This window comes from Bufo gargarizans, chromosome 4 (assembly GCF_014858855.1).
Source record: "Bufo gargarizans isolate SCDJY-AF-19 chromosome 4, ASM1485885v1, whole genome shotgun sequence".
NCBI lineage: Eukaryota > Metazoa > Chordata > Amphibia > Anura > Bufonidae > Bufo > Bufo gargarizans.
In genome coordinates, this window is record NC_058083.1 from 62,220,380 (window position 1) to 62,242,622 (window position 22,243).

The following is a 22,243-nucleotide window of genomic DNA, read 5'->3' on the forward strand; positions in this document are numbered from 1 at the left end:
ACACCACCTAAAAAGAGGGGAAAAAAGAACCTGAGGATCCCAGTAAAATCAAAGTCCCCATTACTACCACAGATAGTGTAGGGGTGAGTACTTTTAAGAGAATTATCTGGAATATCTTAAAATATGATAAAATAATTGGGGATAAGATTCCCACTAACCCTACATTTATCTTTAGGAGAGACCCAAACTTGGCCAACTTAGTGGCCCCTCTATCAAAATAGACACATTGGGCAATAAAACATGTGCCAGAAAGGGCCTCGATCCCTGCAGATTATGCAAAAATTGTAGAACCCTAAGGCACCAAGTCAAACCCACATTCCAAATAGATACCGCGCAAGGTACAATGAAAGACTATATTACCTGTAACACCACAGGAGTCATCTACTATATTAGGTGCCCCTGCAGCAAAATATATGTGGGACGGAGCAAAAGAGAACTCAAAACCAGAACTAGAGAACACATCAATAACATTCATAAAAAAAAATCGGAAAACCATCCGCTATCACGCCATTATGCGGAATTCCATCAGGGTAAAATCCTGGGATCCAACTTTGGGGACATTGAAAGAGTAAAGCAAGACAGGAGGGGAGGTGACTATATTAACCTCATGTCTAGAGCAGAGAGTAAGTGGATCTAGATGCAACAGCCTGGCCCCAAATGGGTTAAATCAAGAAATTGAACTTTTTGCATTTCAGTAAAAATTGCACTTATAGAGCTCTCTGGATATTTGCATAATTAAAGACACCGCACTTCTTGCACTCCAGTATGCATCGCTTCCAGGCGCTCCCCGGATAACTAAATAATCGCACTCATAGCGCTCCCCATACAACAAAATACTGGGACCTCCGTTACCTCAAGGATTGTGTACACACGTTGCCATGGGAACCGAATAAGCTATTTAACCTCCGAGGCACTACCAGCAAACTAACCCTGACGAGGGCGCCCGATAGGCTCTGAAACGCGTAGGTAGTTTGTTGCTCCACAGAGGCTCCTGTACTCTCAACGATGACGTCACCGATAGTGGTTTCCCGGACAACTGAGTCACAAGCTCCCTCGCACCGCGCGTGCTTCCGGCCGGGGCAGCGCTGCTGCTGGTAGGTGAGCAAGGAGGACGCCCAGATTTAAAGACACAACCGCAAAAAGAAGTACACAGAAAAGAAAAGAATCGAGAAGAGCGTTACACAACCAACCAGGGGATTATACCGGATGAAGCACAAGGTACGGAGCGCACTGTTATTATCGCTTTTAACGCTTGCATTCACCAAGACACGTTTATCCGAGCACAGCCGACCTTTTTAGACCAACCTCTCATTTTTAGGCAGATACCAACCCATTGAGCAAATTTAAATGGGATTAGCTGTTTAGTGCGTTTGCCAGCGCTGATGTCTCATATCACCCACGGGCGACACATTATTGATATATATTTACTGTCGGAGGACAACGGCTACTTGCTAGACACCGAGCAGCGGGTTCTTCCTTCACAGGCAGATTGACACATCTAAACAATAGGAGCGCAGGGGGGTCCCTCCCTTTTGACTTAGATGTGTATAGGGCTCAGCTCCATCTACCTGATGGTTCTCTGAGAGCTTCTCCTCTGGACAGTCCTGGGAATACAGTGGACGGGGACATCTCTCGGGGGGATTTCCTTCTATAAGTCCATCTGTAGGAAACACACAGGAACAGGAGAGATTATTACATGTGATGATGGGAGTAGTATCCAGGTGACCCATGACAGCCCCCCTCCTTACCCTGCTGATCGTCCCATAAATTTGTCTCCTCTTCTTCTTTAACCTCAACCTTAATAACCATCAGATTTTCATCCTGAAGAAGAGAAATGTAAAATAATCTTTGGTCCAATCACTTTCTGGTCAGATTCTGGGGAGACTTCAGCTCCATCTACCTGAAGGTTCTCTGGGAGCTTCTCCTCAGTACAGTCCTGGGAATACAGAGGACGGGGACATCTCTCGGGGGGATTTCTCCTCCTGGATCCACCTGTGGAGACACAAGCACACAGTGACTGAATACATGGCCTCCTGTAGATCGGTCTATAGATCAGACACTTCTCTCAGCTCCTTCACTTCCAGGTTTAGTGATCGGGGCCTAAATAACAATGTTCTGCTCCTCACCAACCTTCTGCTAAACCACAAACTAATCCAGTAATAAAGAACATAGAAATTCCAGGCTGTGAACTGCTCTTTCTTCCAGAGACTCGGCTTTCATTCTTTACAGCAGGTGGAAGAGACTTGGACATTGATGGATTTAGATCGGTCGTCTGGTGGAGAAAACCTAGATCCAAATCTGGTTGGGAGATGAACTGAACTAATTCCATTAATCACCATTTCTAGGGAGCAAGAATAAGGATTTGCCCACTATCATGGGAAGTAATTCACCCCCCACAGCATGAGTGAGGAGGAAATATTTCCAGCTCCTGTGTCTCAACAGGTTTATTGGGAGCAGGACTACAGGAGCCGGTATCCTCCGGAGACAGGGGATCACTAGAGCTCTGTACTGTGGCTGCTAATAACACAGGGCCTGTGATTGCTGAAGGTGGAGGTGACTGGCATGGCGCTCCTTTCAGTGATGGACTTCACCCTTTGTATGAAGATTTTTGACTAGAGTTGAGCGGACACCTGGATGTTCGGGTTCGAGAAGTTCGGCCGAACTTCCCAGAAATGTTCGGGTTCAGGATCCGAACCCGATCCGAACTTCGTCCTGAACCCGAACCCCATTGAAATCAATGGGGACCCGAACTTTTCGGCACTAAAAAGGCTGTAAAACAGCCCAGGAAAGAGCTAGAGGGCTGCAAAAGGCAGCAACATGTAGGTAAATCCCCCGCAAACAAATGTGGATAGGGAAATGAATAAAAATAAAAATAAAATAAATAAAAATTAAACAATATCAATTGGAGAGAGGTCCCATAGCAGAGAATCAGGCTTCACGTCACCCAACACTGGAACAGTCCATTGTCAGATATTTAGGCCCAGCACCCAGGCAGAGGAGAGAGGTCCCGTAACAGAGGATCTGGCTTCATGTCAGCAGAGAATCAGTATTCATGTCATAGCAGAGAATCAGGCTTCACGTCAGCCACCACTGTAACAGTCCATTGTCATATATTTAGGCCCAGCACCTAGGCAGAGGAGAGAGGTCCCGTAACAGAGAATCTGTCTTCATGTCAGCAGAGAATCAGTCTGCATGTCATAGCAGAGAATCAGGCTTCACGTCAGCCACCACTGCAACAGTCCATTGTCAGATATTTAGGCCCAGCACCCAGGCAGAGGAGAGAGGTCCCGTAACAGACAATCTGGCTTCATGTCAGCAGAGAATCAGTCTGCATGTCATAGCAGAGAATCAGGCTTCACGTCACCCACCACTGTAACAGTCAATTGTCATATATTTAGGCCCAGCACCTAGGCAGAGGAGAGAGGTCCCGTAACAGAGAATCTGGCTTCATGTCAGCAGAGAATCAGTCTTCATGTCATAGCAGAGAATCAGGCTTCACGTCAGCCACCACTGTAACAGTCCATTGTCATATATTTAGGCCCAGCACCTAGGCAGAGGAGAGAGGTCCCGTAACAGAGGATCTGGCTTCATGTCAGCAGAGAATTAGTCTTCATGTCATAGCAGAGAATCAGGCTTCACGTCAGCCACCACTGTAACAGTCCATTGTCATATATTTAGGCCCAGCACCTAGGCAGAGGAGAGAGGTCCCGTAACAGAGGATCTGGCTTCATGTCAGCAGAGAATCAGTCTTCATGTCATAGCAGAGAATCAGGCTTCACGTCAGCCACCACTGTAACAGTCCATTGTCATATATTTAGGCCCAGCACCTAGGCAGATGAGAGAGGTCCCGTAACAGAGGATCTGGCTTCATGTCAGCAGAGAATCAGTCTGCATGTCATAGCAGAGAATCAGGCTTCACGTCAGCCACCACTGCAACAGTCCATTGTCATATATTTAGGCCCAGCACCCAGGCAGAGGAGAGAGGTCCCGTAACAGAGGATCTGGCTTCATGTCAGCAGAGAATCAGTCTGCATGTCATAGCAGAGAATCAGGCTTCACGTCAGCCACCACTGCAACAGTCCATTGTCAGATATTTAGGCCCAGCACCCAGGCAGAGGAGAGAGGTCCCGTAACAGAGAATCTGGCTTCATGTCAGCAGAGAATCAGTCTGCATGTCATAGCAGAGAATCAGGCTTCACGTCACCCACCACTGCAACAGTCCATTGTCATATATTTAGGCCCAGCACCTAGGCAGAGGAGAGAGGTCCCGTAACAGAGAATCTGGCTTCATGTCAGCAGAGAATCAGTCTTCATGTCATAGCAGAGAATCAGGCTTCACGTCAGCCACCACTGTAACAGTCCATTGTCATATATTTAGGCCCAGCACCTAGGCAGAGGAGAGAGGTCCCGTAACAGAGGATCTGGCTTCATGTCAGCAGAGAATCAGTCTGCATGTCATAGCAGAGAATCAGGCTTCACGTCAGCCACCACTGCAACAGTCCATTGTCATATATTTAGGCCCAGCACCCAGGCAGAGGAGAGAGGTCCCGTAACAGAGAATCTGGCTTCATGTCAGCAGAGAATCAGTCTGCATGTCATAGCAGAGAATCAGGCTTCACGTCACCCACCACTGCAACAGTCCATTGTCATATATTTAGGCCCAGCACCTAGGCAGAGGAGAGAGGTCCCGTAACAGAGAATCTGGCTTCATGTCAGCAGAGAATCAGTCTTCATGTCATAGCAGAGAATCAGGCTTCACGTCAGCCACCACTGTAACAGTCCATTGTCATATATTTAGGCCCAGCACCTAGGCAGAGGAGAGAGGTCCCGTAACAGAGGATCTGGCTTCATGTCAGCAGAGAATCAGTCTGCATGTCATAGCAGAGAATCAGGCTTCACGTCAGCCACCACTGCAACAGTCCATTGTCATATATTTAGGCCCAGCACCCAGGCAGAGGAGAGAGGTCCCGTAACAGAGGATCTGGCTTCATGTCAGCAGAGAATCAGTCTGCATGTCATAGCAGAGAATCAGGCTTCACGTCAGCCACCACTGCAACAGTCCATTGTCAGATATTTAGGCCCAGCACCCAGGCAGAGGAGAGAGGTCCCGTAACAGAGAATCTGGCTTCATGTCAGCAGAGAATCAGTCTTCATGTCATAGCAGAGAATCAGGCTTCACGTCAGCCACCACTGTAACAGTCCATTGTCATATATTTAGGCCCAGCACCTAGGCAGAGGAGAGAGGTCCCGTAACAGAGGATCTGGCTTCATGTCAGCAGAGAATTAGTCTTCATGTCATAGCAGAGAATCAGGCTTCACGTCAGCCACCACTGTAACAGTCCATTGTCATATATTTAGGCCCAGCACCTAGGCAGAGGAGAGAGGTCCCGTAACAGAGGATCTGGCTTCATGTCAGCAGAGAATCAGTCTTCATGTCATAGCAGAGAATCAGGCTTCACGTCAGCCACCACTGTAACAGTCCATTGTCATATATTTAGGCCCAGCACCTAGGCAGAGGAGAGAGGTCCCGTAACAGAGGATCTGGCTTCATGTCAGCAGAGAATCAGTCTGCATGTCATAGCAGAGAATCAGGCTTCACGTCAGCCACCACTGCAACAGTCCATTGTCATATATTTAGGCCCAGCACCCAGGCAGAGGAGAGAGGTCCCGTAACAGAGGATCTGGCTTCATGTCAGCAGAGAATCAGTCTGCATGTCATAGCAGAGAATCAGGCTTCACGTCAGCCACCACTGCAACAGTCCATTGTCAGATATTTAGGCCCAGCACCCAGGCAGAGGAGAGAGGTCCCGTAACAGAGAATCTGGCTTCATGTCAGCAGAGAATCAGTCTGCATGTCATAGCAGAGAATCAGGCTTCACGTAACCCACCACTGCAACAGTCCATTGTCATATATTTAGGCCCAGCACCTAGGCAGAGGAGAGAGGTCCCGTAACAGAGAATCTGGCTTCATGTCAGCAGAGAATCAGTCTTCATGTCATAGCAGAGAATCAGGCTTCACGTCAGCCACCACTGTAACAGTCCATTGTCATATATTTAGGCCCAGCACCTAGGCAGAGGAGAGAGGTCCCGTAACAGAGGATCTGGCTTCATGTCAGCAGAGAATCAGTCTGCATGTCATAGCAGAGAATCAGGCTTCACGTCAGCCACCACTGCAACAGTCCATTGTCAGATATTTAGGCCCAGCACCCAGGCAGAGGAGAGAGGTCCCGTAACAGAGAATCTGGCTTCATGTCAGCAGAGAATCAGTCTGCATGTCATAGCAGAGAATCAGGCTTCACGTCACCCACCACTGCAACAGTCCATTGTCATATATTTAGGCCCAGCACCCAGGCAGAGGAGAGAGGTCCCGTAACAGAGAATCTGGCTTCATGTTAGCAGAGAATCAGTCTTCATGTCATAGCAGAGAATCAGGCTTCACGTCAGCCACCACTGTAACAGTCCATTGTCATATATTTAGGCCCAGCACCTAGGCAGAGGAGAGAGGTCCCGTAACAGACAATCTGGCTTCATGTCAGCAGAGAATCAGTCTGCATGTCATAGCAGAGAATCAGGCTTCACGTCACCCACCACTATAACAGTCAATTGTCATATATTTAGGCCCAGCACCTAGGCAGAGGAGAGAGGTCCTGTAACAGAGAATCTGGCTTCATGTCAGCAGAGAATCAGTCTTCATGTCATAGCAGAGAATCAGGCTTCACGTCAGCCACCACTGTAACAGTCCATTGTCATATATTTAGGCCCAGCACCTAGGCAGAGGAGAGAGGTCCCGTAACAGAGGATCTGGCTTCATGTCAGCAGAGAATCAGTCTGCATGTCATAGCAGAGAATCAGGCTTCACGTCAGCCACCACTGCAACAGTCCATTGTCATATATTTAGGCCCAGCACCCAGGCAGAGGAGAGAGGTCCCGTAACAGAGGATCTGGCTTCATGTCAGCAGAGAATCAGTCTGCATGTCATAGCAGAGAATCAGGCTTCACGTCAGCCACCACTGCAACAGTCCATTGTCAGATATTTAGGCCCAGCACCCAGGCAGAGGAGAGAGGTCCCGTAACAGAGAATCTGGCTTCATGTCAGCAGAGAATCAGTCTGCATGTCATAGCAGAGAATCAGGCTTCACGTCACCCACCACTGCAACAGTCCATTGTCATATATTTAGGCCCAGCACCTAGGCAGAGGAGAGAGGTCCCGTAACAGAGAATCTGGCTTCATGTCAGCAGAGAATCAGTCTTCATGTCATAGCAGAGAATCAGGCTTCACGTCAGCCACCACTGTAACAGTCCATTGTCATATATTTAGGCCCAGCACCTAGGCAGAGGAGAGAGGTCCAGTAACAGAGGATCTGGCTTCATGTCAGCAGAGAATCAGTCTGCATGTCATAGCAGAGAATCAGGCTTCACGTCAGCCACCACTGCAACAGTCCATTGTCATATATTTAGGCCCAGCACCCAGGCAGAGGAGAGAGGTCCCGTAACAGAGGATCTGGCTTCATGTCAGCAGAGAATCAGTCTGCATGTCATAGCAGAGAATCAGGCTTCACGTCACCCACCACTGTAACAGTCCATTAGCATATATTTAGGCCCAGCACCCAGGCAGAGGAGAGAGGTCCCGTAACAGAGGATCTGGCTTCATGTCAGCAGAGAATCAGTCTGCATGTCATAGCAGAGAATCAGGCTTCACGTCAGCCACCACTGCAACAGTCCATTGTCATATATTTAGGCCCAGCACCCAGGCAGAGGAGAGAGGTCCCGTAACAGAGAATCTGGCTTCATGTCAGCAGAGAATCAGTCTGCATGTCATAGCAGAGAATCAGGCTTCACGTCACCCACCACTGCAACAGTCCATTGTCATATATTTAGGCCCAGCACCCAGGCAGAGGAGGGAGGTCCCGTAACAGAGGATCTGGCTTCATGTCAGCAGAGAATCAGTCTTCATGTCATAGCAGAGAATCAGGCTTCACGTCAGCCACCACTGTAACAGTCCATTGTCATATATTTAGGCCCAGCACCTAGGCAGAGGAGAGAGGTCCCGTAACAGAGGATCTGGCTTCATGTCAGCAGAGAATCAGTCTGCATGTCATAGCAGAGAATCAGGCTTCACGTCAGCCACCACTGCAACAGTCCATTGTCATATATTTAGGCCCAGCACCCAGGCAGAGGAGAGAGGTCCCGTAACAGAGGATCTGGCTTCATGTCAGCAGAGAATCAGTCTGCATGTCATAGCAGAGAATCAGGCTTCACGTCAGCCACCACTGCAACAGTCCATTGTCAGATATTTAGGCCCAGCACCCAGGCAGAGGAGAGAGGTCCCGTAACAGAGAATCTGGCTTCATGTCAGCAGAGAATCAGTCTGCATGTCATAGCAGAGAATCAGGCTTCACGTCACCCACCACTGCAACAGTCCATTGTCATATATTTAGGCCCAGCACCTAGGCAGAGGAGAGAGGTCCCGTAACAGAGAATCTGGCTTCATGTCAGCAGAGAATCAGTCTTCATGTCATAGCAGAGAATCAGGCTTCACGTCAGCCACCACTGTAACAGTCCATTGTCATATATTTAGGCCCAGCACCTAGGCAGAGGAGAGAGGTCCCGTAACAGAGGATCTGGCTTCATGTCAGCAGAGAATCAGTCTGCATGTCATAGCAGAGAATCAGGCTTCACGTCAGCCACCACTGCAACAGTCCATTGTCATATATTTAGGCCCAGCACCCAGGCAGAGGAGAGAGGTCCCGTAACAGAGAATCTGGCTTCATGTCAGCAGAGAATCAGTCTGCATGTCATAGCAGAGAATCAGGCTTCACGTCAGCCCACCACTGCAACAGTCCATTGTCATATATTTAGGCCCAGCACCTAGGCAGAGGAGAGAGGTCCCGTAACAGAGAATCTGGCTTCATGTCAGCAGAGAATCAGTCTTCATGTCATAGCAGAGAATCAGGCTTCACGTCAGCCACCACTGTAACAGTCCATTGTCATATATTTAGGCCCAGCACCTAGGCAGAGGAGAGAGGTCCCGTAACAGAGGATCTGGCTTCATGTCAGCAGAGAATCAGTCTGCATGTCATAGCAGAGAATCAGGCTTCACGTCAGCCACCACTGCAACAGTCCATTGTCATATATTTAGGCCCAGCACCCAGGCAGAGGAGAGAGGTCCCGTAACAGAGGAATCTGGCTTCATGTCAGCAGAGAATCAGTCTGCATGTCATAGCAGAGAATCAGGCTTCACGTCAGCCACCACTGCAACAGTCCATTGTCATATATTTAGGCCCAGCACCCAGGCAGAGGAGAGAGGTCCCGTAACAGAGAATCTGGCTTCATGTCAGCAGAGAATCAGTCTTCATGTCATAGCAGAGAATCAGGCTTCACGTCAGCCACCACTGTAACAGTCCATTGTCATATATTTAGGCCCAGCACCTAGGCAGAGGAGAGAGGTCCCGTAACAGAGGAATCTGGCTTCATGTCAGCAGAGAATCAGTCTTCATGTCATAGCAGAGAATCAGGCTTCACGTCAGCCACCACTGTAACAGTCCATTGTCATATATTTAGGCCCAGCACCTAGGCAGAGGAGAGAGGTCCCGTAACAGAGGAATCTGGCTTCATGTCAGCAGAGAATCAGTCTTCATGTCATAGCAGAGAATCAGGCTTCACGTCAGCCACCACTGTAACAGTCCATTGTCATATATTTAGGCCCAGCACCTAGGCAGAGGAGAGAGGTCCCGTAACAGAGAATCTGGCTTCATGTCAGCAGAGAATCAGTCTGCATGTCATAGCAGAGAATCAGGCTTCACGTCAGCCACCACTGCAACAGTCCATTGTCATATATTTAGGCCCAGCACCCTAGGCAGAGGAGAGAGGTCCCGTAACAGAGAATCTGGCTTCATGTCAGCAGAGAATCAGTCTTCATGTCATAGCAGAGAATCAGGCTTCACGTCAGCCACCACTGTAACAGTCCATTGTCATATATTTAGGCCCAGCACCTAGGCAGAGGAGAGAGGTCCCGTAACAGAGGAATCTGGCTTCATGTCAGCAGAGAATCAGTCTGCATGTCATAGCAGAGAATCAGGCTTCACGTCAGCCACCACTGCAACAGTCCATTGTCATATATTTAGGCCCAGCACCCAGGCAGAGGAGAGAGGTCCCGTAACAGAGAATCTGGCTTCATGTCAGCAGAGAATCAGTCTGCATGTCATAGCAGAGAATCAGGCTTCACGTCAGCCACCACTGCAACAGTCCATTGTCATATATTTAGGCCCAGCACCCAGGCAGAGGAGAGAGGTCCCGTAACAGAGAATCTGGCTTCATGTTCAGCAGAGAATCAGTCTGCATGTCATAGCAGAGAATCAGGCTTCACGTCAGCCACCACTGTAACAGTCCATTGTCATATATTTAGGCCCAGCACCTAGGCAGAGGAGAGAGGTCCCGTAACAGACAATCTGGCTTCATGTCAGCAGAGAATCAGTCTGCATGTCATAGCAGAGAATCAGGCTTCACGTCACCCACCACTATAACAGTCAATTGTCATATATTTAGGCCCAGCACCTAGGCAGAGGAGAGAGGTCCTGTAACAGAGAATCTGGCTTCATGTCAGCAGAGAATCAGTCTTCATGTCATAGCAGAGAATCAGGCTTCACGTCAGCCACCACTGTAACAGTCCATTGTCATATATTTAGGCCCAGCACCTAGGCAGAGGAGAGAGGTCCCGTAACAGAGGATCTGGCTTCATGTCAGCAGAGAATCAGTCTGCATGTCATAGCAGAGAATCAGGCTTCACGTCAGCCACCACTGCAACAGTCCATTGTCATATATTTAGGCCCAGCACCCAGGCAGAGGAGAGAGGTCCCGTAACAGAGGATCTGGCTTCATGTCAGCAGAGAATCAGTCTGCATGTCATAGCAGAGAATCAGGCTTCACGTCAGCCACCACTGCAACAGTCCATTGTCATATATTTAGGCCCAGCACCCAGGCAGAGGAGAGAGGTCCCGTAACAGAGAATCTGGCTTCATGTCAGCAGAGAATCAGTCTGCATGTCATAGCAGAGAATCAGGCTTCACGTCACCCACCACTGCAACAGTCCATTGTCATATATTTAGGCCCAGCACCTAGGCAGAGGAGAGAGGTCCCGTAACAGAGAATCTGGCTTCATGTCAGCAGAGAATCAGTCTTCATGTCATAGCAGAGAATCAGGCTTCACGTCAGCCACCACTGTAACAGTCCATTGTCATATATTTAGGCCCAGCACCTAGGCAGAGGAGAGAGGTCCAGTAACAGAGAATCTGGCTTCATGTCAGCAGAGAATCAGTCTGCATGTCATAGCAGAGAATCAGGCTTCACGTCAGCCACCACTGCAACAGTCCATTGTCATATATTTAGGCCCAGCACCCAGGCAGAGGAGAGAGGTCCCGTAACAGAGAATCTGGCTTCATGTCAGCAGAGAATCAGTCTGCATGTCATAGCAGAGAATCAGGCTTCACGTCAGCCACCACTGCAACAGTCCATTGTCATATATTTAGGCCCAGCACCCAGGCAGAGGAGAGAGGTCCCGTAACAGAGAATCTGGCTTCATGTCAGCAGAGAATCAGTCTGCATGTCATAGCAGAGAATCAGGCTTCACGTCAGCCACCACTGCAACAGTCCATTGTCATATATTTAGGCCCAGCACCCAGGCAGAGGAGAGAGGTCCCGTAACAGAGAATCTGGCTTCATGTCAGCAGAGAATCAGTCTGCATGTCATAGCAGAGAATCAGGCTTCACGTCAGCCACCACTGCAACAGTCCATTGTCATATATTTAGGCCCAGCACCCAGGCAGAGGAGAGAGGTCCCGTAACAGAGAATCTGGCTTCATGTCAGCAGAGAATCAGTCTGCATGTCATAGCAGAGAATCAGGCTTCACGTCAGCCACCACTGTAACAGTCCATTGTCATATATTTAGGCCCAGCACCTAGGCAGAGGAGAGAGGTCCCGTAACAGAGAATCTGGCTTCATGTCAGCAGAGAATCAGTCTGCATGTCATAGCAGAGAATCAGGCTTCACGTCAGCCACCACTGCAACAGTCCATTGTCATATATTTAGGCCCAGCACCCAGGCAGAGGAGAGAGGTCCCGTAACAGAGGATCTGGCTTCATGTCAGCAGAGAATCAGTCTGCATGTCATAGCAGAGAATCAGGCTTCACGTCAGCCACCACTGCAACAGTCCATTGTCATATATTTAGGCCCAGCACCCAGGCAGAGGAGAGAGGTCCCGTAACAGAGAATCTGGCTTCATGTCAGCAGAGAATCAGTCTGCATGTCATAGCAGAGAATCAGGCTTCACGTCAGCCCACCACTGCAACAGTCCATTGTCATATATTTAGGCCCAGCACCCAGGCAGAGGAGAGAGGTCCCGTAACAGAGAATCTGGCTTCATGTCAGCAGAGAATCAGTCTGCATGTCATAGCAGAGAATCAGGCTTCACGTCAGCCACCACTGTAACAGTCCATTGTCATATATTTAGGCCCAGCACCCAGGCAGAGGAGAGAGGTCCCGTAACAGAGAATCTGGCTTCATGTCAGCAGAGAATCAGTCTGCATGTCATAGCAGAGAATCAGGCTTCACGTCAGCCACCACTGCAACAGTCCATTGTCATATATTTAGGCCCAGCACCCAGGCAGAGGAGAGAGGTCCCGTAACAGAGAATCTGGCTTCATGTCAGCAGAGAATCAGTCTGCATGTCATAGCAGAGAATCAGGCTTCACGTCAGCCACCACTGCAACAGTCCATTGTCATATATTTAGGCCCAGCACCCAGGCAGAGGAGAGAGGTCCCGTAACAGAGAATCTGGCTTCATGTCAGCAGAGAATCAGTCTGCATGTCATAGCAGAGAATCAGGCTTCACGTCAGCCACCACTGTAACAGTCCATTGTCATATATTTAGGCCCAGCACCCAGGCAGAGGAGAGAGGTCCCGTAACAGAGAATCTGGCTTCATGTCAGCAGAGAATCAGTCTGCATGTCATAGCAGAGAATCAGGCTTCACGTCAGCCACCACTGCAACAGTCCATTGTCATATATTTAGGCCCAGCACCCAGGCAGAGGAGAGAGGTCCCGTAACAGAGAATCTGGCTTCATGTCAGCAGAGAATCAGTCTGCATGTCATAGCAGAGAATCAGGCTTCACGTCAGCCACCACTGCAACAGTCCATTGTCATATATTTAGGCCCAGCACCCAGGCAGAGGAGAGAGGTCCCGTAACAGAGAATCTGGCTTCATGTCAGCAGAGAATCAGTCTGCATGTCATAGCAGAGAATCAGGCTTCACGTCAGCCACCACTGTAACAGTCCATTGTCATATATTTAGGCCCAGCACCCAGGCAGAGGAGAGAGGTCCCGTAACAGAGAATCTGGCTTCATGTCAGCAGAGAATCAGTCTGCATGTCATAGCAGAGAATCAGGCTTCACGTCAGCCACCACTGTAACAGTCCATTGTCATATATTTAGGCCCAGCACCCTAGGCAGAGGAGAGAGGTCCCGTAACAGAGGAATCTGGCTTCATGTCAGCAGAGAATCAGTCTGCATGTCATAGCAGAGAATCAGCCTTCACGTCAGCCACCACTGTAACAGTCCATTGTCATATATTTAGGCCCAGCACCTAGGCAGAGGAGAGAGGTCCCGTAACAGAGAATCTGGCTTCATGTCAGCAGAGAATCAGTCTGCATGTCATAGCAGAGAATCAGGCTTCACGTCAGCCACCACTGCAACAGTCCATTGTCATATATTTAGGCCCAGCACCCAGGCAGAGGAGAGAGGTCCCGTAACAGAGGAATCTGGCTTCATGTCAGCAGAGAATCAGTCTGCATGTCATAGCAGAGAATCAGGCTTCACGTCAGCCACCACTGCAACAGTCCATTGTCAGATATTTAGGCCCAGCACCCAGGCAGAGGAGAGAGGTCCCGTAACAGAGAATCTGGCTTCATGTCAGCAGAGAATCAGTCTGCATGTCATAGCAGAGAATCAGGCTTCACGTCAGCCCACCACTGCAACAGTCCATTGTCATATATTTAGGCCCAGCACCCAGGCAGAGGAGAGAGGTCCCGTAACAGAGAATCTGGCTTCATGTCAGCAGAGAATCAGTCTGCATGTCATAGCAGAGAATCAGGCTTCACGTCAGCCACCACTGTAACAGTCCATTGTCATATATTTAGGCCCAGCACCTAGGCAGAGGAGAGAGGTCCCGTAACAGAGGAATCTGGCTTCATGTCAGCAGAGAATCAGTCTGCATGTCATAGCAGAGAATCAGGCTTCACGTCAGCCACCACTGCAACAGTCCATTGTCATATATTTAGGCCCAGCACCCAGGCAGAGGAGAGAGGTCCCGTAACAGAGAATCTGGCTTCATGTCAGCAGAGAATCAGTCTGCATGTCATAGCAGAGAATCAGGCTTCACGTCAGCCACCACTGCAACAGTCCATTGTCATATATTTAGGCCCAGCACCCAGGCAGAGGAGAGAGGTCCCGTAACAGAGAATCTGGCTTCATGTCAGCAGAGAATCAGTCTGCATGTCATAGCAGAGAATCAGGCTTCACGTCAGCCACCACTGTAACAGTCCATTGTCATATATTTAGGCCCAGCACCCAGGCAGAGGAGAGAGGTCCCGTAACAGAGAATCTGGCTTCATGTCAGCAGAGAATCAGTCTGCATGTCATAGCAGAGAATCAGGCTTCACGTCAGCCACCACTGTAACAGTCCATTGTCATATATTTAGGCCCAGCACCCTAGGCAGAGGAGAGAGGTCCCGTAACAGAGAATCTGGCTTCATGTCAGCAGAGAATCAGTCTGCATGTCATAGCAGAGAATCAGGCTTCACGTCAGCCACCACTGCAACAGTCCATTGTCATATATTTAGGCCCAGCACCCAGGCAGGGGAGAGAGGTCCCGTAACAGAGAATCTGGCTTCATGTCAGCAGAGAATCAGTCTGCATGTCATAGCAGAGAATCAGGCTTCACGTCAGCCCACCACTGCAACAGTCCATTGTCATATATTTAGGCCCAGCACCCAGGCAGAGGAGAGAGGTCCCGTAACAGAGAATCTGGCTTCATGTCAGCAGAGAATCAGTCTTCATGTCATAGCAGAGAATCAGGCTTCACGTCAGCCACCACTGTAACAGTCCATTGTCATATATTTAGGCCCAGCACCTAGGCAGAGGAGAGAGGTCCCGTAACAGAGAATCTGGCTTCATGTCAGCAGAGAATCAGTCTGCATGTCATAGCAGAGAATCAGGCTTCACGTCAGCCACCACTGTAACAGTCCATTGTCATATATTTAGGCCCAGCACCCAGGCAGAGGAGAGAGGTCCCGTAACAGAGAATCTGGCTTCATGTCAGCAGAGAATCAGTCTGCATGTCATAGCAGAGAATCAGGCTTCACGTCAGCCACCACTGTAACAGTCCATTGTCATATATTTAGGCCCAGCACCTAGGCAGAGGAGAGAGGTCCCGTAACAGAGAATCTGGCTTCATGTCAGCAGAGAATCAGTCTGCATGTCATAGCAGAGAATCAGGCTTCACGTCAGCCACCACTGCAACAGTCCATTGTCATATATTTAGGCCCAGCACCCAGGCAGAGGAGAGAGGTCCCGTAACAGAGGAATCTGGCTTCATGTCAGCAGAGAATCAGTCTGCATGTCATAGCAGAGAATCAGGCTTCACGTCAGCCACCACTGCAACAGTCCATTGTCATATATTTAGGCCCAGCACCCAGGCAGAGGAGAGAGGTCCCGTAACAGAGAATCTGGCTTCATGTCAGCAGAGAATCAGTCTGCATGTCATAGCAGAGAATCAGGCTTCACGTCAGCCACCACTGCAACAGTCCATTGTCATATATTTAGGCCCAGCACCCTAGGCAGAGGAGAGAGGTCCCGTAACAGAGAATCTGGCTTCATGTCAGCAGAGAATCAGTCTTCATGTCATAGCAGAGAATCAGGCTTCACGTCAGCCACCACTGTAACAGTCCATTGTCATATATTTAGGCCCAGCACCTAGGCAGAGGAGAGAGGTCCAGTAACAGAGGATCTGGCTTCATGTCAGCAGAGAATCAGTCTGCATGTCATAGCAGAGAATCAGGCTTCACGTCAGCCACCACTGCAACAGTCCATTGTCATATATTTAGGCCCAGCACCCAGGCAGAGGAGAGAGGTCCCGTAACAGAGGATCTGGCTTCATGTCAGCAGAGAATCAGTCTGCATGTCATAGCAGAGAATCAGGCTTCACGTCACCCACCACTGTAACAGTCCATTAGTCATATATTTAGGCCCAGCACCCAGGCAGAGGAGAGAGGTCCCGTAACAGAGGATCTGGCTTCATGTCAGCAGAGAATCAGTCTGCATGTCATAGCAGAGAATCAGGCTTCACGTCAGCCACCACTGCAACAGTCCATTGTCATATATTTAGGCCCAGCACCCAGGCAGAGGAGAGAGGTCCCGTAACAGAGAATCTGGCTTCATGTCAGCAGAGAATCAGTCTGCATGTCATAGCAGAGAATCAGGCTTCACGTCAGCCCACCACTGCAACAGTCCATTGTCATATATTTAGGCCCAGCACCCAGGCAGAGGAGGAGAGGTCCCGTAACAGAGATCTGGCTTCATGTCAGCAGAGAATCAGTCTTCATGTCATAGCAGAGAATCAGGCTTCACGTCAGCCACCACTGTAACAGTCCATTGTCATATATTTAGGCCCAGCACCCTAGGCAGAGGAGAGAGGTCCCGTAACAGAGGATCTGGCTTCATGTCAGCAGAGAATCAGTCTGCATGTCATAGCAGAGAATCAGGCTTCACGTCAGCCACCACTGCAACAGTCCATTGTCATATATTTAGGCCCAGCACCCAGGCAGAGGAGAGAGGTCCCGTAACAGAGGATCTGGCTTCATGTCAGCAGAGAATCAGTCTGCATGTCATAGCAGAGAATCAGGCTTCACGTCAGCCACCACTGCAACAGTCCATTGTCAGATATTTAGGCCCAGCACCCAGGCAGAGGAGAGAGGTCCCGTAACAGAGAATCTGGCTTCATGTCAGCAGAGAATCAGTCTGCATGTCATAGCAGAGAATCAGGCTTCACGTCACCCACCACTGCAACAGTCCATTGTCATATATTTAGGCCCAGCACCCTAGGCAGAGGAGAGAGGTCCCGTAACAGAGAATCTGGCTTCATGTCAGCAGAGAATCAGTCTTCATGTCATAGCAGAGAATCAGGCTTCACGTCAGCCACCACTGTAACAGTCCATTGTCATATATTTAGGCCCAGCACCTAGGCAGAGGAGAGAGGTCCCGTAACAGAGGATCTGGCTTCATGTCAGCAGAGAATCAGTCTGCATGTCATAGCAGAGAATCAGGCTTCACGTCAGCCACCACTGCAACAGTCCATTGTCATATATTTAGGCCCAGCACCCAGGCAGAGGAGAGAGGTCCCGTAACAGAGGATCTGGCTTCATGTCAGCAGAGAATCAGTCTGCATGTCATAGCAGAGAATCAGGCTTCACGTCAGCCACCACTGCAACAGTCCATTGTCAGATATTTAGGCCCAGCACCCAGGCAGAGGAGAGAGGTCCCGTAACAGAGAATCTGGCTTCATGTCAGCAGAGAATCAGTCTGCATGTCATAGCAGAGAATCAGGCTTCACGTCACCCACCACTGCAACAGTCCATTGTCATATATTTAGGCCCAGCACCCAGGCAGAGGAGAGAGGTCCCGTAACAGAGAATCTGGCTTCATGTCAGCAGAGAATCAGTCTTCATGTCATAGCAGAGAATCAGGCTTCACGTCAGCCACCACTGTAACAGTCCATTGTCATATATTTAGGCCCAGCACCTAGGCAGAGGAGAGAGGTCCCGTAACAGACAATCTGGCTTCATGTCAGCAGAGAATCAGTCTGCATGTCATAGCAGAGAATCAGGCTTCACGTCACCCACCACTGTAACAGTCCATTAGCATATATTTAGGCCCAGCACCCAGGCAGAGGAGAGAGGTCCCGTAACAGAGGATCTGGCTTCATGTCAGCAGAGAATCAGTCTGCATGTCATAGCAGAGAATCAGGCTTCACGTCACCCACCACTGTAACAGTCCATTAGCATATATTTAGGCCCCGGCACCCAGGCAGAGGAGAGAGGTCCCGTAACAGAGGATCTGGCTTCATGTCAGCAGAGAATCAGTCTGCATGTCATAGCAGAGAATCAGGCTTCACGTCACCCACCACTGTAACAGTCCATTGTCAGATATTTAGGCCCAGCACCCAGGCAGAGGAGAGAGGTCCCGTAACAGAGAATCTGGCTTCATGTCAGCAGAGAATCAGTCTTCATGTCATAGCAGAGAATCAGGCTTCACGTCAGCCACCACTGTAACAGTCCATTGGCATATATTTAGGCCCAGCACACACACAGGCAGAGGAGAGAGGTCCCGTAACAGAGGATCTGGCTTCATGTCAGCAGAGAATCAGTCTGCATGTCATAGCAGAGAATCAGGCTTCACGTCACCCAACATTGGAACAGTCCATTGTCATATATTTAGGCCCAGCACCCAGGCAGAGGAGAGAGGTCCTGTAACAGAGAATCTGGCTTCATGTCACCCAACATTGGAACAGTCCATTGGCATATATTTAGGTCATAAATTTGAGGCCTAGTATTTAGGCGCTGGGTGACCGGTATGGATTTAGCGACAGAATTAGACTTGGAAATGCACAGTAGCGTGTGTGTGAAGTTATTCTGAATGACCCTATGTGCACCTTGAATATTATATACCCTTTTAGGGATAGATTTAAAACAGCTCTGATATAGCAGAAACCACTAAATTAGGAAATTGCTAAATTGGGAATTGTAATTCAACCCAGAACAAAAACTGTGCTTTGACGGACACTAAATAACTTGCCCAGCCACAACAGTACAGCGGTAACGAGAGATTTAGCGGGATATAAATTTGAGGCCTAGTATTTAGGTGCTGGGTGACAGGTATACGTTTACTGACAGAATTAGACTGGGATATGGCCAAAAAATAACCACACTATTGATGGTTAAATGCACTTGGTGTGACAGCTTGACCAACCACACTACTGAGGGTTAAATGCACTTGGTGACGGGCGCAGCTTGCCCCTGATGTAGTATATGGCCAAAAAATAAACAGACTATTGCTGGTTAAATGCACTTGGTGTGACAGCTTCACCCTGATGTAGGATTTAGCCAAAAAACAACCACACCATTGAGGGTTAAATGCACTTGGTGGCAGCTTGTGCTGGCGCACCACAAGACACAAAATGGCCGCCGATCACCCCAGAAAAAAGTGACTGAAAAACGCTCTGGGCAGCCTAAAAACTGTGAGCAATTCAATAGCAGCAGTTCAATCATCCACAGCTGCAGATCGATCACTGGATGGAGTCCTTTGGAGGAGTTAATCTGCCTAATCTCGCCCTAACGTCGCAGCTGCAACCTCTCCCTACGCTAATCAGAGCAGAGTGACGGGCGGCGCTATGTGACTCCAGCTTAAATAGAGGCTGGGTCACATGGTGCTCTGGCCAATCACAGCCATGCCAATAGTAGGCATGGATGTGACGGCCTCTTGGGGCAAGTAGTATGACGCTTGTTGATTGGCTGCTTTGCAGCCTTTCAAAAAGCGCCAAGAAAGCGACGAACACCGAACCCGAACTTTTACGAAAATGTCCGGGTTCGGGTCCGTGTCACGGACACCCCAAAATTCGGTACGAACCCGAACTATACAGTTCGGGTTCACTCATCCCTATTTTTGACATCAATGAATATATAAAATATAAGTATACATACCGCGTTATGTCCCAGGATAGGCTGCGGTTTAAAGCCTATATACGGATAGCACTATTATATATAGATTGTGTATACAGCATTTTATATCTATCTTATGCGGCCATTTATTCTATGCTTTAAATATAATATTGTTTTTTCTGTGGTTTTATTATTATTTATGTTTTATTCTAATCGATGTGCGCTGTGATGATGTGATATTATTAGTCGTATGGTCCTTAGAGGATTGCGCTAGTCCATGTATTGCCGGCTATAGAGAGACCCTCATCTGTATATCATCTTTTTTTCTCTACTGTGGTATTGGGGACACCTAGGGGGGAGCACCTGTCCGGTTTTGGTGTTTAGGTTGAGCCGCTATAACGCTGGCCATAAGAAAGATTACACTGAATGTCACAGACACTTAGGATGCAGAAATGTAACACAGCAGATGCAGCAGAGGTCGTGTCTCTGTCAGCAGCGGCCAAACAATTACAGGCAATTTACTGCAGGGGGCGCTAATAATATATATTGCAGCAGATAAAACAATCGTCCTTAAAGGGACTTCTGGGTCTCTAACAACTTTCTACACTAAACCCTGCCTAAAAACTATTCCTGTCCCTACACTATCTGTCCCTTCTGCTGCAGCTCGCCCCGACTAAGACTGAGCCGAACCCCGTGTCATCGGGTGCTATATAGCCGGCCGGCCAATCACTGTAATGCCAGAAACCAACAAATGTGCGGGGAGGAGACTAGAGCATACACGGCCTCTTCTCACCTCGTCTCCTCTTACCTGGTGATGTCAGAGGTCGGGGAGCCTCCATCATGGCCTCCTTGTACAGATCCTTGTGTCCTTCTACATACTCCCACTCCTCCATGGAGAAATAGACCGCCACATCCTGACACCTTACAGGAACCTGACAACACAATGACACCGTCATCACCCAGACCCCTCCAGTGCTGTTACTGGAGAATTTCCCAGCATTCCCAGCAGTGTCACCTCTCCAGTCAGCAGCTCCATCATCTTGTGGGTGAGTTCTAGGATCTTCTGCTCATGTAGCAGGTGGGGAGGCTCTGTGATGGGGGTCCTGCTCCATCCTCCTGACTCTTCAATGATGGGAGTCCACCTCGATGTCCTCGTCACGATGGTGTAATCCTGTGGATGGAGAGAGACACTTAGGGAAAGAAATTCCTTCCTGACTCCAGATCTACGCTCAGAATCCCTCCCTGGATCATGGCCCCATCTCCAGTAATCTAGTCACTAGAAGCTGGAATATTATTACCCTCCAGACCTCCAGGCCCCTTCTGGACTCTTCTAGAGAATCCCCCATGACTCCTTCCTCTGGCAGAGAGCTCCATAGTCTCACTGCTCTTACAGTAAAGACTCCTCTTCTATGTTGGTGGAGAAACCTTCTTTCCTCTAGACGTAGTGGAGGCCTCCTTGTTAGTCAAGTATCATCTAGATGTCAGACTAGTGGTAGAAATCCTCCCTCTAGGCCACACTCCGGCCATCTCCTCCTCTGCTTCCTCTCCTCCTGGGTACAACATGCCTACTTACCTTCTCATGGCTCCTACAACATGACTATTGGTCTCCATGATACATCACTGACCATACTGGTGGCTGATCTTCAGGTTCTCCATCACTTGGAAGGTCTGGAGGCCGTTCTCCAGGACCCTGGACTCTTCCTATCACTTCCTATGATGGATTCTCCTTCCCGATGTCTGACTTGTTACAGAATACAATAAAGAGGAGAGAAATCTAGAAAAGTTTACCTCTCCGCTCAGCAGGGAGATGATCTCCAAGGTGAGGTCTAATATTCTTCTGCTGATCTCCTTCCTGTCCATCCTTGGTGGTCATTCAGGAGAAGAGGAGAGAACTGGAGGAGCTGAAGGCTTCTAGTACTGCAGGCGCCTTTATGAGGAGAGGCTGGAAATCCTCCAGGGACAAGAGCATTAGTGAGATCCAGAACCGCACTTACTGCTCCTGGAGAGACCCCGCTTCTCAGAGCCCCCAGCACCGGGGATAAAGGGGGATTCTGGAGAAATGGCTGATACCAGAGAGAAGAAGAGGCTCCAGACACCACAGCAGTGACTACACCAGGACCTGCTCTGTATCTGCTGCACTGCAAGAGCTGAAGGACCTGGGATGATGTCACTGTCATGTTATCTGTGCAGGGGGCAGAGCTCAGCAGTGGAGTGAAGTGGTAGAGAAGGACCTGGGATGATGTCACCGTCATGTGATCGGGAGGGGCGGAGCTTAGCAGCAGGATGTGGTGATGATTACCATGTGACTAGTGTAGGAGGCGGAGCTCAGCAATGGAAAGAAGTTATGCAGGAAAGACCTATGATGATGTCACTGTCATGTGATCAGTGCAGGGGGCGGAGCTCAACAGTGGAAAGAAGCTGCGGCAGCAGCACTTGTGATGACGTCACTGCCATGTGATCAGTGCAGGGGGCGGAGTGC

At 49.2% G+C, this 22,243-nt stretch overlaps 1 protein-coding gene and 1 long non-coding RNA gene across 2 annotated transcripts in view; both read right to left on the bottom strand.

The window, feature by feature from the left end:
• Positions 1-22,243, bottom strand: part of LOC122935208 (zinc finger protein 397-like) — a 1,371,324-nt gene that overhangs the window by 494,570 nt on the left and 854,511 nt on the right. The window lies entirely within an intron of this gene.
• Positions 1,938-21,612, bottom strand: LOC122933936. Its single transcript, XR_006388601.1, has 4 exons — positions 21,553-21,612; positions 20,780-20,935; positions 20,573-20,696; positions 1,938-1,992 (listed from the first exon to the last, which is right to left on the bottom strand). It is a non-coding gene; the product is annotated as an uncharacterized LOC122933936 (long non-coding RNA).